This window comes from Plectropomus leopardus, chromosome 17, assembly GCF_026936395.1.
Source record: "Plectropomus leopardus strain MGB_pleo_1.0 chromosome 17, ASM2693639v1, whole genome shotgun sequence".
NCBI lineage: Eukaryota > Metazoa > Chordata > Actinopteri > Perciformes > Serranidae > Plectropomus > Plectropomus leopardus.
In genome coordinates this window covers 26,610,208-26,629,293 of record NC_142192.1, presented here as the reverse complement: position 1 = coordinate 26,629,293, position 19,086 = coordinate 26,610,208, and the positions used below count along the sequence as shown (strand labels likewise).

The 19,086-nt window shown below is 39.0% G+C and overlaps 2 long non-coding RNA genes across 5 annotated transcripts in view; one reads left to right on the top strand and one right to left on the bottom strand.

The window, feature by feature from the left end:
- The window catches only part of LOC121964680 (uncharacterized), a 46,718-nt gene that overhangs the window by 24,253 nt on the left and 3,379 nt on the right, over positions 1 to 19,086 (top strand). For 2 of the 4 annotated variants that reach the window (XR_006106817.2, XR_015779488.1), the window contains exon 1: positions 18,880 to 18,977. This is a non-coding gene — a long non-coding RNA (uncharacterized LOC121964680). Of the gene's footprint in view, positions 1 to 17,409; positions 18,978 to 19,086 lie in introns of those variants that run through there. The other 2 variants (XR_006106816.2, XR_006106815.2) reach the window with 2 other exon arrangements.
- On the bottom strand, positions 5,938 to 11,175 carry LOC148186677 (uncharacterized). Its single transcript, XR_015779426.1, has 2 exons — positions 8,551 to 11,175; positions 5,938 to 6,149 (listed from the first exon to the last, which is right to left on the bottom strand). It is a non-coding gene; the product is annotated as an uncharacterized LOC148186677 (long non-coding RNA).

The window sequence follows — 19,086 nt, the reverse complement described above, 5'->3', positions numbered from 1 at the left end:
TGCAGCGGTGAGGCCCGAAAAAAAAAAAGCGCCTGCAGCAAAAAGTTGAACTTTTGGTAAATAGCCTGTCTGTTCTCTTCCACGTAATCACCAATCAGACCGAAAAGATGCCCTTAGACCACAGAAACAAGAAATACAGTCTCCCTCTATAGACTGGTGAAGGGATGACGTATTTTTGTAGGCCAACCAGGAAGTAAGCATCGAAATGGTTCCCTCGTCAAAAACCTTATGGGATTTTATACGAGGTTTGTTCGTTTTGAAGCAGAAATGAAATTACCAGAAGCAAAAAGCTATTGTTAGGATATACATGAACTACATCGTGGTCACACGACTAACACATCGCAACTACAAACACTGTAAAACACATTAAAACACAATCGAAAAATATTATAAACATAAATCTACAAGTTTGAGTGCAACTGTACAGCTGTAAGGGTGGAAAACCTCTGTAAAAGTGGGTTTAATGAGTTTCTGTGTCTGGTGTGATGACGTCTAACATCCCCGACAAACGTAATATGAGCACCGTTTGAAATTTTAAGATTGTGACTCCCAGTCGTCGCGCCGCCAGTGTGGTCCACAGCGCAGGTCTCCCTGCATACTTTGTACAGGGAGTTGTGTTGTTGAGTTGAGTTGGGTTGTGCGTAGTCGCATATAGAGGGCATCAGGATGGATTGTAGTAACTCTGGTGATCCCCTGATTTTTCCTTTATTTGTCCAGTACTTTGGTTTATGAACAGATACCTGCAAAACTAATGAGTTTCCCATCAGCCTGCAGGCAGGGAGGAAAATTCAACATTACCATAAATGATAACAATTTAAGTGACTCAGGGATTTTCAAGGCTGATGTTTTTAGACCAAGGTTAGTGCTAGCTGATATGATGCCTTTTATCTTTTATTTTGTACCTTTTACATCTTGAAAACTAAGAAATCTTCAGTATTTACAGATAATTTTTGCCCTTGTGTCTGTGAAAAAGCTTTTGTAACAACATTTAGATGTCACCAGACATTAGTTATAATTAAAGAGGTTAATCAAAAGGACAAATGAATGCCATTGCATTTTATGTCATACTGTATATTTTTGAATTACATACTGTACATTTTGTATATATTCTCTATCTCTTCCTTTTGTGAATACAATTACATGTCTATGTCTGTCTTTTTTTCTGTTTTTCCTATCCCTAACTTATTTCCCTCCCCTGTACTGTGAGCATTGCAAACCCGGAAAAAAATCCTTGTTCCTCATTTGTTGAACTTGGCCAATAAACGTGATTCTGATTCTGATTCTGATTCTGATGTAGCTGTAGTCGGGGGTTAGGGTTAAATCCAACACGACAACAACTGCTTCTCTCTCAACAGCTGGGAGTGGGTGTTGGCTGGATTATGAATCTTCTGTGTGTATAATTGGGATTAGTTGAACCTTCGTGCATAATTCTGCACAATAATCTGAAGACAAAACCCTCATTCAGAAAAAAAACTACAAAAAAAAACTGCATCAACCCCCTCTGACCACACGGCTTAGATAGCAAATGTAGAGTGGATGTGTGGTGAGAAAAGTGCACGGAGGGATTTAACTTAATCTGACTCCATGAATGAATAAGCGGATGAATGGATGAAGAGGAGGGGTGGACAGGAGCCGGCAGGTTTATTCACTCTGTGTGTGTGTGTGTGTGTGTGTGTGTGTGTGTGTGTGTGTGTGTGTGTGGGTGTGTGTGTGTGTGTGTGTGCGCGCGTGTGTGTGTGTGTGTGTGTATCATTATAATAACATCCAATGTTCCCAACAGGTACAAGGAAACGGAAAATAGTTTATTAGGTTAGCAGCTTCTCCTGCACGCTTTGAATGACAGGAGCCGTTATTCAGTAAACTAAAGGTGCATCAGTGACACACATACAAATACAGCTGCCTTTTATTGTTCGCTCTACAGCAGAGAATGACCTCCAGACATTTCAAGGAGGCAAATTATTCATGCAGCACATTTCATGCACAAGGGCACTGCTAAGATCTTGACACAGCGCAGAAAAAGATGATTAAAAAAACACAGCATGAGATGTTTAAAATGCAAATTAAAAAGAGAGAAATAAAACAATAATGAAAATACAAAAAAACTAAAGAAGAAGGAGAATTATGAGAGAGCTGAGGATGTAATCACAAGGTGGATAATGGTCTGGGTGGTAAAATGGACACAATATCTTCAAATATGTGCCCAGTGAAAGAGCAGAGACTGAGGATGCTGTGAGCAGGTTAGTAAACGGCTTCAAAGTAAAGAGAAGTCTTTCAACATCATCTGGGTTCAAGTCCCAGCTGCAAGTTTTTTCTATATTAAAAATGATTTATATATCACACCTTAATGTTTTTTGTTGTTGTTGTTGTTGTTTTTTAACTTTTAAAATATGTCTTTTTGTAATTTTATGTCCTTGTTGGTGAGCGGGCCGTACAGAGCTGACAGGAAATGGGAAGGAACAGTTTAACATTTCGGTTAATAGACTGACTTACTTTCTTGCTGTAAGTTTGTTGAGAAAATTTAAAACCACTCTCACATCTGTGAGTGAAATCCCTTTCACGCAGATGCAAATCTTTATATTTAGAGTATTTCCACTGCTCCGCCTCGCCGTTACACAGCCTTTTCCTTTGGCATTACATTACTCAGCTGTTTTGATCAAAAAGTGCTGTTAGCGGCTGTTACAAAATCAAAATTTCACGTTGAAAACACTCTCCATACAGCTTCCACTTAGGCTGATACTGTATTTTTTAGCTTGGCCATTTTTAAAGTGGCTAAAATACATGTTGATATTAACCCCTCTATACAGCTTGTTAATGATGAGCTGTGGGGGACGCACCCCGTCTGTTTCCACAAACTGGGATCACGCCATCGCCAGATACTGCATGTAATACACTGACTGTACATATGTATCTCATACAGCCCCACTTCAAAAATCCCAAACTATTCCTTCAAGGACAGCGGAGCACCCAAAAAATGAAAGCATGTCATGAACGAAATACAGCAAAAAAGATTATACAACATCCAAAAACTCTATGCACCGTGATACAAGTGTCTTGTATTTATTTGTATGCTCATATAAGTTCAAACAACTATTTTGGCTCAAACACTGATAAACAAAGTATTTCCGTATCATTCTCTCTCGAAACGCTTTGTTTTTATTCGGACTCTTCTTTTTGTCAGTCAGTGTGTATGAAATAATCAGGTACCTTTATCTCACTGAGCTCAACCTGTGATCATATAAATTACATCACCGTCATGAGAAAGATAACACAGACACTCTCACTCCCACACATTCACACCAGCTGTTTGTCTCTCTGGACGTCAGGATAAACTGTACAGCATCTTCATGTCCAGGGCTCCTGCGGATCCTTGAAAAGTCTTAAAAAGCATTGAATTAATTTATCTTAAAATAAAGCCTTAATTTGTATTAAAATGTCTAAAATAAATCTTTCAGAAGTCTTAAAAAATGCTCAGGCATGGACAGTAGGATTCTGTTCATCTTTTTTCTGACGTTGTATTGTAAAATGTCCAAATAATAGGTAATTTTTTTAATTTACCGATTATTTGGGTGGTAGTGTCTCTAAAAAGTTCGCACAAACGCGCATATCCAGGTGACAAAATACTAAATGCCGGACAAAAGATAATACAAGAGAAGAAAATACAAAGTCTGCGCGCTAGATTATTCTCTTCAGTTTTGGTCATTGTAATATTGGTCCTAAATTTCATTCTGTGTGGCATTTTTAAAAATCTTAAATCTAACGTGTGTTAAAACTGTAGGAACTGTGATCATATCTCAACAACAGCTGGAGGAGCGGAGACACAAACAAGCTGAAATCAGGCAAAAATAAAACCCAGACGTGTCAAACGTTAAGAGATTAAAGTGCTGATTGGTACTAACTGTACTGAGCGAGCTGATAGAGTCTGTACTGATGCTGCAGAATTTAAACTCTTTGCAGCTCAGACTGCTTTAATACAGAAAAAAGAGCTTCTCTTTAAGTTTAAGGTTGAGACTTGAGAGCCTGGTGCTGTTTCTAATAATGGGTGTCACACGTGATTTCCTGCTCATCAGAAGTGAGCCGAGCGGTTCCCAGCAGCACTGTGGGTGAGTTTGACTTGGCCTCCTGCAGATATGCTCTTCTCTTGGCTCTGACTCAAGTGTGTCTGGCTAATTATAGCAGCTCGCCGCCCAGGACGGCTTCAGACATCTGGTGTTATGCGCATTTGTTACTCCTCCGGTTTTGATGGGTTCCCGCTGAACAAAGTTCACTAAGAGGCAACACCTTGTTTTTGTTATTTAATCTGTGCTCTCCGCTGTTTTTGACTCTTAGCGCTGCAGAGGGTCACGCAGCTTAACTCTCAATTTGTTACCGTGAGATAAAAAACATTACATCTTTAAGTTGTCAATATATCTAGGGGTCGATCATGTGTTTTTAGTGCTCAAAAAGCCAATTATTTAATTATAAATAAAGTTTTTAATATTCATCAGTTGCAGCGTTTTTGAGATGCTTTGGTTGCATCTAGTTGCTATGATACAGAATGTCTGCTAAAGTAAAGATGTCAGCACAAAGTAGAGCAACTAGCTCTGGATTAATGGGCTCTAAAACACGTCGGGTGAAAGGAAGGGCCTGCTGATCTGCGTGGGTTCAGCATCAATATCAGCTCCATTATTGTTGTTGTTCAGCGGTGTGACGGTTGGTCTTTGTGGTATTTTTCCTGCTGCTCCTCTGCTGTGATTGGACCAAACAGTAACCTCCAGGTTGTAAAATGAAGCCAACATGTTGGTGTCAAAAACTGCAGCTGCTAAGAGCCATTTGCCCAAAATATGGTCAAAAAAAAAACCAAACAGTGGTGATGACTGAAATGGCAAATCCACAAACCAAAGGGTGATATGATGGTACTAATTCCATTATTTTTATGTGGGGTGTAAAAAAATGACAGTGACAAGTGGCTGCAGCGATTTACCCAAATTTACCCTGTCATGCTGCTGGCATTTGTAGCAGAGTGTAAAATAGACGGTGCTCCCATGAAAAAGAGACAAAAATGATCGTAGTTGTTGTGGCGGTTGCTCACGCCCTTTGATTGGCTTGTCAATAGTGCAGTATTGCAATATTACCGTTATTTTGACTGCCTTAATTCTGCTGATTTGACACATAAAGCTCAGCTGTTCAGTTGCATTATGGGAGATGTAGGATCAAGTGCATTTGGAGTTTGCCCAAACAGTAACCTCCGGGGCTGAGTGCAGTTCTTAAATGGCCACTTGAGTCTGTCTCGAAAACAGAGTCAATGCCCATAGACGCCCATGTTAAAATTCCTAACTTTATAGCAGAACAGAAACATGTTTACAGCCTGCTACAAAAAACAGTTTTGTTCTTTAAGGCTAATCTCAAATTCTTGACAACCGTAAAAATCTTGTGATAGTTTGACGTCATGTCCAGGATCACCAGCGTCAGTGGGATTCATGAGCCTCTGAGGAACATGAACGTCTGAATCAGGTTTTATCGCAGTCTGTAACTGTTGCTGAGTTTTTTTTAGTCTGAGACAAAGCGTTTGACTGCCATCATTAAAAGCCAAAGAAAAAAACAAAAAACAGATTCATCGTCATTCGCTTTAGTGTGGTTTGTAAAGGTAGAAAATGGTATTACTTGAGAAAACTAGGTTCCTGGGTCATGAAACAAAGAAAGCACAGAGTGTGTTTTGCATTTATATTTACATGTTTAGCTGATGTTTGCAGATAAACTGGAGCAAATTACAATGAGCCAAATAGCAGAATAAGCGGAAAATTTGACATCAAAAGCTGCAATTTATTCAAACACAGAGAGAAGGTGAGCGTTTGGTCAGCGCTGACTCAAGGGCAAAGACAAAATAGATAAATAAATTTTAAAAAATGTACATCTAAACAAAAGCTCCAAGCAAAAAGGAAAAAAAAACTAAACTAAAACTGAAATAATTATTTTTTATTGTTCCCGCTGTATAAATGAGGCTTGTAGCAGAGGAGGTCGGTTGGTGTCGGGTGATGAAGGTTCAGCTCGGACCAGCAGAAGGATCCTGTTGGATTTGGGCTACAGATAATAGACTTAAAGACAGATCCCTGCAGCCGTGCCCCTTTTTTCTCAATGAGAGCTGTAATCACTGAGACCGCTGACGTGGAAACCTGCCAGAGATAGAAGTGTGTGAGCGCGTTGAACTGTGATGGTCTCATTGATCGACTGTCATCAGCTGATTAGTCTGTGGTGGAAATTTCCGCCCATGTGTCTGCAGAGCAGTTTAAATATAACCTGTACAAACAGCGGCACAGGGTCAAACACTCAACATCACATGAACATCACACTTATATTAAATCTACCTGATGACTGATGGCTGTTTTTTGCTAGTGGGCCAAAACAAAATGTTCCCAATTAGAGTGCAATCATGATTTTATTAGATTAGACCAAAAAAAACTTAAAATACTTCACATCTGTAAACTGGAGCAGGCATTACTTAAATAATGCAGGTAATTTTTAAGGGCTATTTTCTGAAAAAAACTGCCCCAAAAACATTCAGGAATGTGGCTAAAAACCCATCTGTTTTAATTCACTGTTTGAAACCTGGAGTGACATCATTTTTCTTGAGCTGCATTCAGAAACTTTTCACATGTATTTAAATCTTTGAACCTTGAGCAAACTGGTTTGATTTCTTCAGAAAACATGGTGGAAAAAGGCAATGAGCAACTTGGCTAGAAATGTCCCACAAAATTGCAAGAAATTACTAGATTTAGAAAATAATTTATTAAAAGCTATGGGGAGAAATCCAGAGAGCTATATTTATAATTGTCATCATTAAATGTTTAAATTTATTTTCATTAATTACTGTAATTTTTAAGTTTTTTCAGGTCATTTCCCTTTTTTTATATTTAACTATATACTATATATATAACTATATTTAACTGTCCAAGTTTTGTTTGTTTGATTGGTGTTTTGTTTTTTGTTTATGATGCTAATTTTAAAGTACTTTTTACTAATATTTTGCAAAATTCAGTGTAGTTGCTCATTGCCCCATACTTAGATTTCTGCCCAGGTTTTAAAGGGTTAAAATGTGCGACTGCATCAGTGGACTCTTCTATTCAAGGATGTATAAGGACACCAGTTTCAGTCGGAGGCAGCATCTGACAGCATGTCCCCATACTAATGAGCTGCTCACCTGGTCTTGAGTCGTGAAGCACTTGGTTAGACGTTGAGAATAATCTGCACCTTTACCCCACAGGTTAACGAGATTGACTTAGTGTTGAAAAAAGGAGGAAGCAGGGCGAGTTCACAGACAGTTAGGGGTGTTTAAGTTTACGAAAGCACTGAAAGGACTCATCAGTTGACCAGTAACAAAACTTCACAGATTGCAGTGAAAGGAAATCTTTCATGGTTAAAATGTGGGGAAATACGCAGCAACTTTTTAGTCCTTCAGCCACAGAGAAAAGAATCCATCTGCTGTGATGTGTGCTTTAAATGTTCCTTATTCTGCTAAGTTTCTTTAAAATTAGTTATTTGATAATATACGGACAGGATGTGATGTCATGGTTGACAGCAGTGTGAGGCGATCAGTGTTTTCATGATCAGTGGCGCTGCTTATGATTGGTCGGATGGGTGAAAGTGGATCTTGATATTGCAGAGATGGCTACCGCACCATAGATGTATTAAAGAAAGTCTGGATACAGCCATGGAGGCGGAGCCCCCATGAGAGCTGCTTATTGGTGCATGAAGCAGAAAAAGCTCTTTTTTTGGGGTATAAATACCTGAATTTACGGGCCCATGAGGCGTGTGCCGAGTGGCCGAGTGTAACTGAGCGGGTATCTTCCAGCACAAACTGGCAGCATCCGTATATCTGAGACATTTTGGCTTAATTTTTGTGCAGAGGTGCACGCGTTGTTCTTTGACATGTAACTCTTTGCAGATGCTGTAAAAATTAGGCTACATGTTTTCTTTTTGTTGCAAAAGCCTAATAACACTTTTTGTGAATTTACTTGTTAATGTCAGAATTCAAACATAAAACAATAGTAATATAAACATGCAAAACATTTTCCTACATGTTAAATTATGCAGTTTGTATGAGGATTAGGTTTTTTTGAGGGCAAAGTTTTGTTTGTTGGAAGACAACTTGAAATTTATTTCTCAACAGAGCACTGTTAGTTAGTGAAAAGGGTCATGTAATTTCTACGTAGGATCTTTTCCATAATGTTGATAGACTATAATAATAACAAAACAATATAATGGACGTTAATTTATGGTGCAAAATCTCCCTTAGAAATTACACGGCAGTCTGTTTCGCCTCTGTGGCTGCAGCACTGTTTCTCAGTACTGAACCACTTTCAAAATTTGTTGTCTCATTACTCATTTTGACCCCAAAAACACGGGAAAATAGGGTTCAAGGTTTTAAAAATGCCTAAGTCTCATACTACTACTTTACCTGAAACAATGATGAAAATAAGTCCACGACTTTATCATTCTGCTACTTTTCTGACAAATTTGGATGTGTTGTGCTTTTAAATTATAATATTGTCAATAAGCCAGAAAATCAAAACCTACAGGATACTTTCAGAGCACTGAGGCACTGAGGCAGGTGAAAAGGTGGGAAGGCAGAGCAGGCCTCGTGTGCAACGCTGAAGCCTTTGGACATATCCTCTATGTTTCCTGTGTTTGAAGGACATATAAATGATTTTTGCTCTGCCACTTTGTGTTGTGACCAAGTGATTACGATTGGCATTTCTTGTCATGCAGAGCCAGCCGTATCTCCAGCAGCTCATTTACTGTAAGACGTACTCAGGACATTTTTTCGGCTCAGAGGAACAAACTGAGATAATCTGATAAAGTCACTGATGCATTCAGACATGTGGAGTTCAGCGGAGAGCTGCTGAAAACATCCACCCTCTCTGCTCCCGACAACTGTCCCTAAAACGTGTGTAAAAGGATTAAATCCATGACAGGAAAAAATCTCTGTTGCCATTAGCCACCGTTAATTGATTTTCTCGAGCAGAGCCCCTGTGTAGATCAGAAAAATGTTCCTGCATGTGCACCATTAAACCCCGGATAGCTTGACTCCTGGCAAGAGACACAGTGACACTGTGACTCCGGTCTGAACAACACCACCCACAGGTAGGCCGAGAAACAATCCACCAATTATGAGCGGCAGATCAGCATGTTCTTTTCCCGGACGTCCTCCCTCTAACCTGGCCTGCTGTCAAGCTGCTCATGCTCAGCCCCCCCGCCTCCCTCTGCCTCCTCACATCTACTTCACAATTACTGCCTGTCTGATGGAGTAATAATCACTGCAGCAATCAAATCAGGCTGCAGATCCGCTCCTATGTTTCTGCTGCTGCTGCTCTGGTGAGGGGCATGTGATTAAAACGGGACGTTAAAGTGTTTCAAGGACCTCGGCTATCTCTTCCTCCCTCTGCTGCACCGTCACCCAGGATACAGCAGATAAACACTGCTGGGAAGGTTCAAGGCCTCCCTCTCTATGCTAACATGTAAACGTACAGGGTGGAAGTTTCCACTGGGGGAGGACGTATTCAGATCATTTATTTAAGTGAAACTAAACAGAATTATTCAAATACGAGTTAAAGTCCTGCATTCAAAAATTTACCCAAGTGAAAGTACAAAAGCATTTTCAGCAAAATGTGCGTAAAATATCAAAAGTGAAAGTATTTGTTTGTCAGAATGGACTCTGTCACTAGGCGGGTTTTCATTACAGATTTGTGCAAAACTTGAGCGATATTTTCAAAATGTCGATAAAACACAATTGTGAGATGACTCCACTTAGTGATGTTATGCGACTTCTTCTCTCGCAAAAACACTCCAAGAAACATGGCGCTGGATGTTCAAAACATCAGCAGATTTATTTCTATTGCAGCCACCGCACTAGCCGTCATTATTTCCATCGAAGGCGGCGTTGGCGTGTTTGCGAGTCATAATGGAAAGGCAAACCCCATATACTGGAGCGGCCATGTACGAGGGATTTCTGGGAGGTGATAGTCCACGATTTCACAGAGGAATGGTGGATTCAAAATTTTGAGATGATTTTGAAGAGTTATGCGATGCAATAACACCTCTTGTAGCGTCTGTTGCATCATGCTCGAGGGAGCCAGTTTCTACTGACAAGCGCATAGCCACAGCATCATGTGACCTATAAAAGTGTGTAAATGAAGTCTGCTTTTAGACTGATCACGTTTTGTTCATAAAATCTTGATCTGAAAAGTCACAAGTAACTCAAGTTGTCAAATAAATGTAGTTGAGTAGAGTAAAGTTCCACTGAGTAGATATGGAAAATGAAGAATTAGCTTCAATGGAGCTTATTCCCATCACAGAGTAATAACAACAACAATAATAATAATAATCACCATTATTTCGCATAATATAAAAACACTCTGGGTAACGTTTAGTGTCAAATGGATCCAGTTCAAGGAGAGAAAAAGCTCTTTTTTTTATCTGAGTGTTTTTCCATCAGACAATGTCTGTCTTCTGTCGGTGTCACCGTGTTCCCTGCATGTAAAAGAACAAAAACCCATAAAATCTTATTTGTCACACAGGCTGAAAACGTTTGTCTGTCAGAGTGGAAAACCACAAACGTGATAACACTCCCTGTAAATACTTGATGTGTCTCTGGTATTTTTATGACTTTGTAACTCACATGGCAAGCCAGAGTTGACAACAAAACAATCATCACCTCCCATTTCGAGGAAGAAAACTGTTGTGAAACATGTTTGATTTGGCCACAGCATAACTTCTGCTGCTGATCATAAAAATACTCTTATCGCTAATGCCATTGCTTCACCCTGTGGATCACCCTTTTCTGTGCATTGTGTTCTGGCTTCGTTGGCTCGAGAACAAAACATTTCGATCCTCTCGTACTGTAAACACTCATGAGTTGCACTTTTTCCCGCACACTGCAGGTTGGGAAATCCAAACACAGCGTGAAGCGTCCTGCGTAGTAATGCCACTGAGGGCACAGTGACTCTAAGATAAGAGTTTTTATAGATCCTGACTCCTAAAAAAGACTCTAGTTGCTTGTTGTACACTCACGATGTGGATTTCCCAGAGCTGATGTACAGACATGACGCTAAGATGTGAGTGAGAGTATTTGCAGAGTCATGAAGCCGGGACATTTGTGTCATGTGATAAGGCTATTAGAGAAGATCTGGCGTCCTCAGATAAACTGGATTTAACCCGTTCATTGATTGTGAAAGAAACACGAAAGGCTGCTGAGGGTGGTGGAGGAGGTAATGGGTGGGGTGATATAGTGGCACACAGAAGGAGGAGGGGGAGGAGGGGGAGGTGGGAGATGTTAACAGAGAAAAGCTGAGAGGCTGAGTCACAGAGAGAACATCCTGCGCCGAGTGGTGTGCAGCTCTAAGAGGCTGACTCAGTGTGCACGGTGGGAAAATCATGTCCTGGAAAACTTCTTAGTGTATGATCCCCCTCCTGAATTACATCTGTACACGCACATGCACAGCCTGCGCTCTGTTCAAGTGTCCGCCTGCCCCTATGTGCTGTTTGTCTTTGTGTTGATTGTGATATTAGACAGTTTCATGTTGTGGAAGAAATACTTAGATCCTTAATTTGAGTAAAAGTAGAAATACAGTACTCTAAAAAATACTCAACCACAAGTATAAATCTGGAATTTAAATTGTTACTTAAAAGGATGGAAGAGGTTTGTAAACACAACATTCAGACTTGGCCCCTTCTCCCTACACTGCTTGTACGTACCAGTAGGCGAGTTTAACCCTTTAAGCCTGTGCAAATTGAAATTGCGAATGTAAGATACGCCTAATGGAAACACGTCAATTTTGAAAAAACTCCTTTTTATCACTTTTTTACCACAAAAAAGTTTTTACACTCTCATGAGGTGGTATTTCAGGGGATTCAGGGGAAACTGCAATGAAAACACTTTTTTGTTTGGTTTTTATAGGTTGCATGCTATGGCGATGTGCTTCTCGGTAGGAATTGGCTCCCCCGGACGTGATGCAGCAGGCACTACAAGAGGTGTTATTGCTTCGCATAATTCACTCATACATGGCCACTTCCACGTGTAAAGGGCTTGCCTTTCCAATATCACTCCCAAAACTCGCCTCGGTAGCCTCTGATTGGAAATAATGGTGGCTAGTGTGGTGACTGCAATAGAAATAAACCTGCTGATGTTTTGGACATGCTTCTTGGAACGTTATAAGATAACTTTATGGAAATGCAGTCATCATGCAATTGTGTTTTATCAACGTTTTGAAAATATCGCTCAAATTTTGCACAAATCTGTAATGGAAACCCGCCATGTGCGAATGAGATCAGGGCACTCCTGCAAAAGAGAGGCAGTGAAACCTCCCCAAAAAAAATGAATAGAAATAGAAATAGAGTATAGAAATACTCAAAAATGTTGCATTCCACCACTGATTTGGTTCATATGGCAGATAAAACTGTAAATGATGAAAAGAAAAGAGGGGATTATAACGACATTATGGCCCCATGCCGTCTTTCTCTGGACCATGTGGAGGGAATGAAGTGTTTCACCTCATTTCTGCGATCAGGGATCAGGTGAAAAGGATTATGTGCTCATTAAACCCCTAAAGTCTGAATCAAACCTCAATTATCCTCAAACTGCAAACCTCACAAATCCTCTCAGATCGCTGAGTGGTTTCGTAAGAGAGGCCGCAAGCTCCTGAACCAGCTGGAGCCTCAGCTGCACCTCAGCTCTCCTGGTCTTTCTGTCAGCGATGCAGCATCCAGATCAGGCTGAACTGTGGGTCCATGTCAGAGCGCCCCGGCACACAGACTTCAGCAGAAGGGGCCCTGCCACAGAACATTAGAGTCAAAATAGCAACAGAGCTGGAAGATTGTCAGATTAGCAAACACGGCATCAATTTGTTTTTACTGTTCAGAACAGTGGTCAAACTTTTCATACCTGATTCTGAAACAAATCTACCTCCTAAATTAATCAAAACCTAAGCAAATTCACATTTTAATAAAACATAAACACAAATATATGCAGGTTTAATAATTTTTTTATTTTATAAGTCATTTATCAAACAAAAACATCATTTCTAAGCCCAAGCCTCTCAAATGTGAGGATTTTATGTGTTCTCTGTTTTCTACATTAAGGTTAAATCAGTTTTATTTCTATAGGCCAATATCACATATTTCATAGATAAAAAAAATGAAAAATGTCAATCTAGAGGAGCAACTTAAGGTGTCAAAAAGAAAAAGATAAGAGCCGAACAACCTCCTCTCAAACATGGAGACCTGGAAATATATTGTAAATTTATCATTTTCATGCACGCAGAATTAAATCACGAAAAAAGATGGGGTTTTTTTTATCTTTGTTTTTACTTCTAAACCAAACTGCAACCAATGGAACTGAAAAAAATGAAAACAGGGAGGTGCCAAAAACTGCAGTTCCTCTAACAGCCACTTGAGGCTGTCTCTAAAAGTGAGTCAGTCCTCATACACCCATGTTAAAATTCCCAACTTTACAGCTGAAATTAACATGTTTGACATTTATGACAACTGTAAAGGTGGAGTTTTATTCAGGCTAAATGTTACACATTTTTAAGGGTCGGACCACTCGAGTGACAGGCTGTCTTTGAATTCTTGAATTCTGACACATTATTTAAAATGCTTATTTAAAGGTTACAAACATACATACATATAAACAATTAAATTGAATTGTTTTGGGGTCCACCACCTGGTTATTGGGAGGTGGCACTACAATATATAAAATAATATCTGTGCATTGCAGTGGACATGATGCATTGAAGGGTTAATATGTTTCTTTTTTGGACTGTGAATTCGACAAAAAAAAAACCTGAGTCCTCCTCATGAGATCTGGGAACATGTGATTGCCATTCATCAATATTTTCTGAAATCTTATTCAATAAGTTGATATTCGATAATGAAAAAGTATTTCTTGCATGCTGATCAATTATTAGTTACTGCAGTCTGGCGTCTCCTGGAGCTCGCCGATGTTGGTCAGCTGATGCAGTCACTCACACAAAGGCATTATTCACACGCTCAATCAAGTGTGATCTAATGCTGCTTACATAACTCGAACTTAAATCTTTAGCTTTAACAGGAAACACCCCCGTGTTACTCAGTGCATGTATGTTGTGCAGCAGCAGTTAATTAATCAAATGGAGGATATAAACTCAACATCTGGAATAAAGATAAACTGCATGACCTCATAGTGATTCTGAGAAAAGGCTCTGATCGGGTGGAGTTGTTACGTGTCACTCTCTCAGCTGGCGGTGATCCTCAGAGCGTCACCTTGATATATATCAGAGAGCAGTGACGACATTTAGAGCAGCGTTGTGCTGAGCTGTCTGCTCGCTAAAACCCTGTTAGGTAGATTACAGATCTGGTTTGGGGATGTGGAGTGGTGTCTGCTATCAGGCCAATCCTCTGACGTCTGACACTAGTTTGATTCAGCAAACTCTGTCACACTGAAGCAACGCCTCTTGAGTTGTTGCTCAAGTTTTATTCCAAATACGATGCTTTTTTATATTAATTTTAGCCATTTGATGGATTGTAAATGGAAATTAGGGATACTGATATTGAAAAAGACGCTGATAGGCGATACCAATATTTTTGTTGCTTATTCACCCTTTTGTGCCGGGGAAACATCTTCATTATAAAAAATAACAGCTATTTTAATGTCACTCAGTCCTTCATGGCACAAAAACTCAATCACTCAATTACAACTGCATGAAACAACCTTTAATATAACCTTCTTTCATGTGAAAACCTTTAAAAAAAATCCTTCCAGTGCCTTTTTACTATATCTAATGTACTATAATTCCCTTTCTCCAAATTCTGCTTTATATTGCTTGGTAATTATCAACAAATTTCTCCACCAAACAGCTGTTGTTATTAAAGTTTCAAGTTAAAAGCTAAATGTGACCCCTGTAAGCTCTCTGTTAAGGCTGTTTTTAACCTTGTAGTATTATCAGGAAAACAATACAGTAATTGATCATTTGTCTGAGAGTTTACAGTGTCCTTTTATCCTGATGGCGTCCTGGGGCAGAGTGCTGTGATTACTGTTCATCTCAAAGACATTTTCATACTGTCCCCTGGATGACAAGAAACCTTTGGTCTTGACTTCTGCTTTCTGCTGATTGGCTGATGGCAGTCAACAAGGCGAAAACCAGACGATGCCAATGTACAACCATTAAATTGCTGCATCCCTAGTAAAAGGAGATATTTCTATAAGTTGTGGTCTAATCTAATAGATATTTGTACCTGACAGAATGACCTACTCCACCTTTAAATGGGGAGTAGGTCATTCTGTCCGGTACGAATATCTATTAGCATTGACTACTTCCTGTATAGATGTACTGAAATGTGGAGTAGGTCATTCTATAAGGTACAAATATCTATTAGAAAGGACTACTGCCTTAATAAAACTAGTTAAATGTGGAGTAGGTCATTCTCTCAGGCACAAATATCTCAGAATGGACCACTTCCCTTATAAATGCGGAGTGGGATATTTTGTCAGGTACAAATATCTTTCAGAGTGGACTGCCTCATGTATAAATGAAGTTAAAGGTGGAGTAGGTCATTCTGTCAGGTACAATTATCGAGTGAATAGACCACAACCTGTATAAATGTAGTTAAATTGGGAGTAGGTCATTCTGATAGGTGGACTAGGTCAAAATGACCACAAAGGAACACAAATGACAACAAAAACAGGACAAAACAATTTCATCGTGACAAAAACAACTACAAGGAGACACAAAATCACAGAGAGGTGCATAAAGACTACAAAGACACACAAAACAACAAAAATAGACAAAACAACCAAAGTTTGTGTTTCCTGCTCCTACGTAGGAGAGTCGATGGGGCCTTCTGCATGTCTCATTGTTGTATAATCCGCCCATGACTCCAGCCTTCTTTGTCTAAACCTCCTGAAATTCCCCCAATATTACAGAAAACATGACCTCACTCTCCTCAGCAGCAGAGCAGCTTTAACATGAAATAACAACTGATATGAAAGTAAAACTAATTTCTGATCACGGATCTATTTTAAGACTGCTGAGAGGTTGAAATGTGATTATCTGAATGTAAAATTATTTCAAGCTTGGCCTGGTTTGAACTGTTTGTGTTATTGTTGGTATTGTACAGACCCCTGTCAGGGTTAATCCCAGGACATGGTGGACATAAGATTATTCAAGGAGATCAAATTATGATAGGATATTGTTTGGTGGAGACTTCACAGACTGTGTGTAAAAGATAATGCCGCTCTTATTTACAGCTTCAGTAGAGCAGTGATGCTGCGATCTTTTCTTGGCTTCACTTTTGTTTTAAAAACTTTAAACGTCAGAGTCTCCCAGTCATGCAGGAACAGGAGGAGCCGCTAAAACAGCTCCTGTTTGTGTCTAAACACAGATTCAGATTGTACGTTTTCTTCATCAGTATGCAAACCTCGCCAGCTGGGTGAGTGGTCAGCGTCACAGCCGACAAACAAAGCTGAAATTCATCTCGTCCGTCTCCTGATGGCGCAGGCCACAACAGGCCGCCAAAGCAGAAGTCTGCTCCTCTATGGTTTGTATTGTTGTATGGCAATGCAGTCTGAGTCATCGACCACGAGCGTCCTGCTCGCGGACGCTCCCGAGCTGCCAACACCCACCAGTAGCGTCTGTCCACTGGGTTCTGAAAGCATTCCTACATAGAAACAGTCTGTGTTGGTGGCTAAAAACCTGCTTAAAATCACTTTATATACATGGTTGCGTCATTCTAAAAATGATTAAACAAGTTGTAGATGAAACTCTGACACTGAAAAAAGGCCTTGGTTTTTCACGTCGTTCATGCAGGTTAGTTTGTGCAAATTGTCAATTTTAGGCCAAATTTTGAATCAGACGTAGAATAAAGTGATTTTGCTGAAATATCACTACTTCAAGCTCAGATTTATTATGTTTTTATTTTCTGACGGAAGTGTTCATCCACATAATGTGTCCAAGGACCATTGGAAATATAAAAATACACAGTTTCTTTTTTTACGGTTTCTGGCTGTGACAAATGGTGTAATATCTGCACATTTTTAAAGAAAACATAAAAATCTGCAGTAAAATAAATACAAAAATACAGCCATTTTGGTGTGCCCTTCCCTGAACCCAAAATAAAAATACGTGCCTTGCAGTGTTTCAAAAATGATTTGACATGCCTCCCACTTTTTGCACCACCCTCTTTCCTCTCATAAAAAAACCTCTCAAAAATACTCAAAAAACTCAGACTTTGTCAGGAAATGGCCGCAGGTTTTTTCCAGTAAAAGTCTTTTCAATGAGCTGCAAAATGTGCCAACCTTTACTGTCATTAGTCCACGTGGAAAAATGGGAAGTAATTCTTGAAGCATGTGATCTTAAGGCCTATATGAGGAATTTTGTGTTCTGTTTCTGTCTGTTTCTAAAGGTGACGGTTTGTTTTCAATTTGACATCGTTGGGAAATTTCAAGCAAGCGGAAGTGAGTCAGCCCTATTCAGAATTATTTGTATTTTAATAAAGTTTTTAAAAAATATATTGTGGTTTATTTTGGATGTATTTCAGTGACCTAGATTATTTTTTCTATCCTTTTAAGACATTGTAATAAAAAGTCCTTGTAAGCCTAATTCAATTTAACTCCCCAGCCAACATTTGTATGTGTGGCCCATGTGGATATTAAATGGGCTTAAAAATGGTCCCTACGTGTGTCCTGAGGTTCACACATGGGTTGATTTACCCTTAGGCCCCAGATAAGATGCCCATTTTCCACTTGGTACCCAGGGTAGCCCTGGCATAACTCACGTGAGGTCCACTTGGGGAAACTCATCCATGTGTGCAATTGGTATGAGGCCATTATGGAACCTGTGAGCTCCATTTTTAGCTCATTTTCTATCTACATCAGCCCCACATACAAATGTTGGCTGGGTCATATTTATTGTCATGTATTCTTCTATGTAATCATCACCAAACCACTAAATTTCCTGTTTTTTTTTTATTGATGTATAACTATTTCTGTTTCTAACTCTAAGTTTCATGGTTTGTATTTTGTATTCTTTTTGTCTTGCCTCTTTATGATCATAGTGTAACTTCTGATATGAAAAGTTCCATAAATGTTGCTTGATGGTGCTGTTTTCTTATTAATAAGCTTTATACTGTGTTTATTTCACCTTTATTACCATAATTATTTTTTTATTTATGGCCATGGTCACTGTCATTTCAGGTTACAGGTGGATTTTTACTGCAAAAATCACCCTCTTTATTTTATTTTATTTTTTTTTAAAAGTTATTAAGTTCAGTTCAAAGCTAAAACATCCAACTGTAATACAGGCTCTCAATCCAATGACGATGTTTTCAAACGTGTCTCTCTCTTATTGGCAAATATCACATCCACAAAGCTAAAGTTGCGTCAAATTACTTTAAATATCCATTTATTTCGTGTTTAATTACAAGATCACTTTAACTCTGTTTCTAAGACTACAACAAACAAAAAAGCTGTTAAGACCTCTCAAATAATCAGAAAATGTATATCTAACTAAAACAAATAAGTTGTATTTGTCTTGGTTTAAATTTCCTTTGCGCAATTTAATGTTATCTGTATTATTATTTTTGTTTTATGTTGTTTTTGTTTTCTTTTTATGTATTTGAAATTGTTTCAGATACATAACTAAAATGATTAATGAATTTTTCAATGTTTTATAATGAATTATATGTCTGCACAATATTCTCTATAACTTTAAAAAAGGCAAAAATCATAAAAAAAAACCAACAAACCCTCAAACATCCGGCCGCCATATTTAGTATTTTACTGCCCCCTGCTGGAGACCGAAGAAGAAGGAAACCCCGTGTATAAAACAAACTTACGTCACATCCGGGTAAACCACGTGAACACGGCAGTTTGCACAGAGGTACGTTGAATCAATCCACATCCATCTAACCTAAATTATTAAAAGTTTAAAGTTTCTAACGCGTTGAAATGTTGTCTGAAGCTTGAAGCTGAGGTAAAAAGTCGTTTTTTTCTGGAGGAAAAGCGTTTAAACTGTCATTTAGGATGTTCTGCTGGCTGCATCACCAACACGTTATTTAATAACTCCTGTTTATTATTGTGTT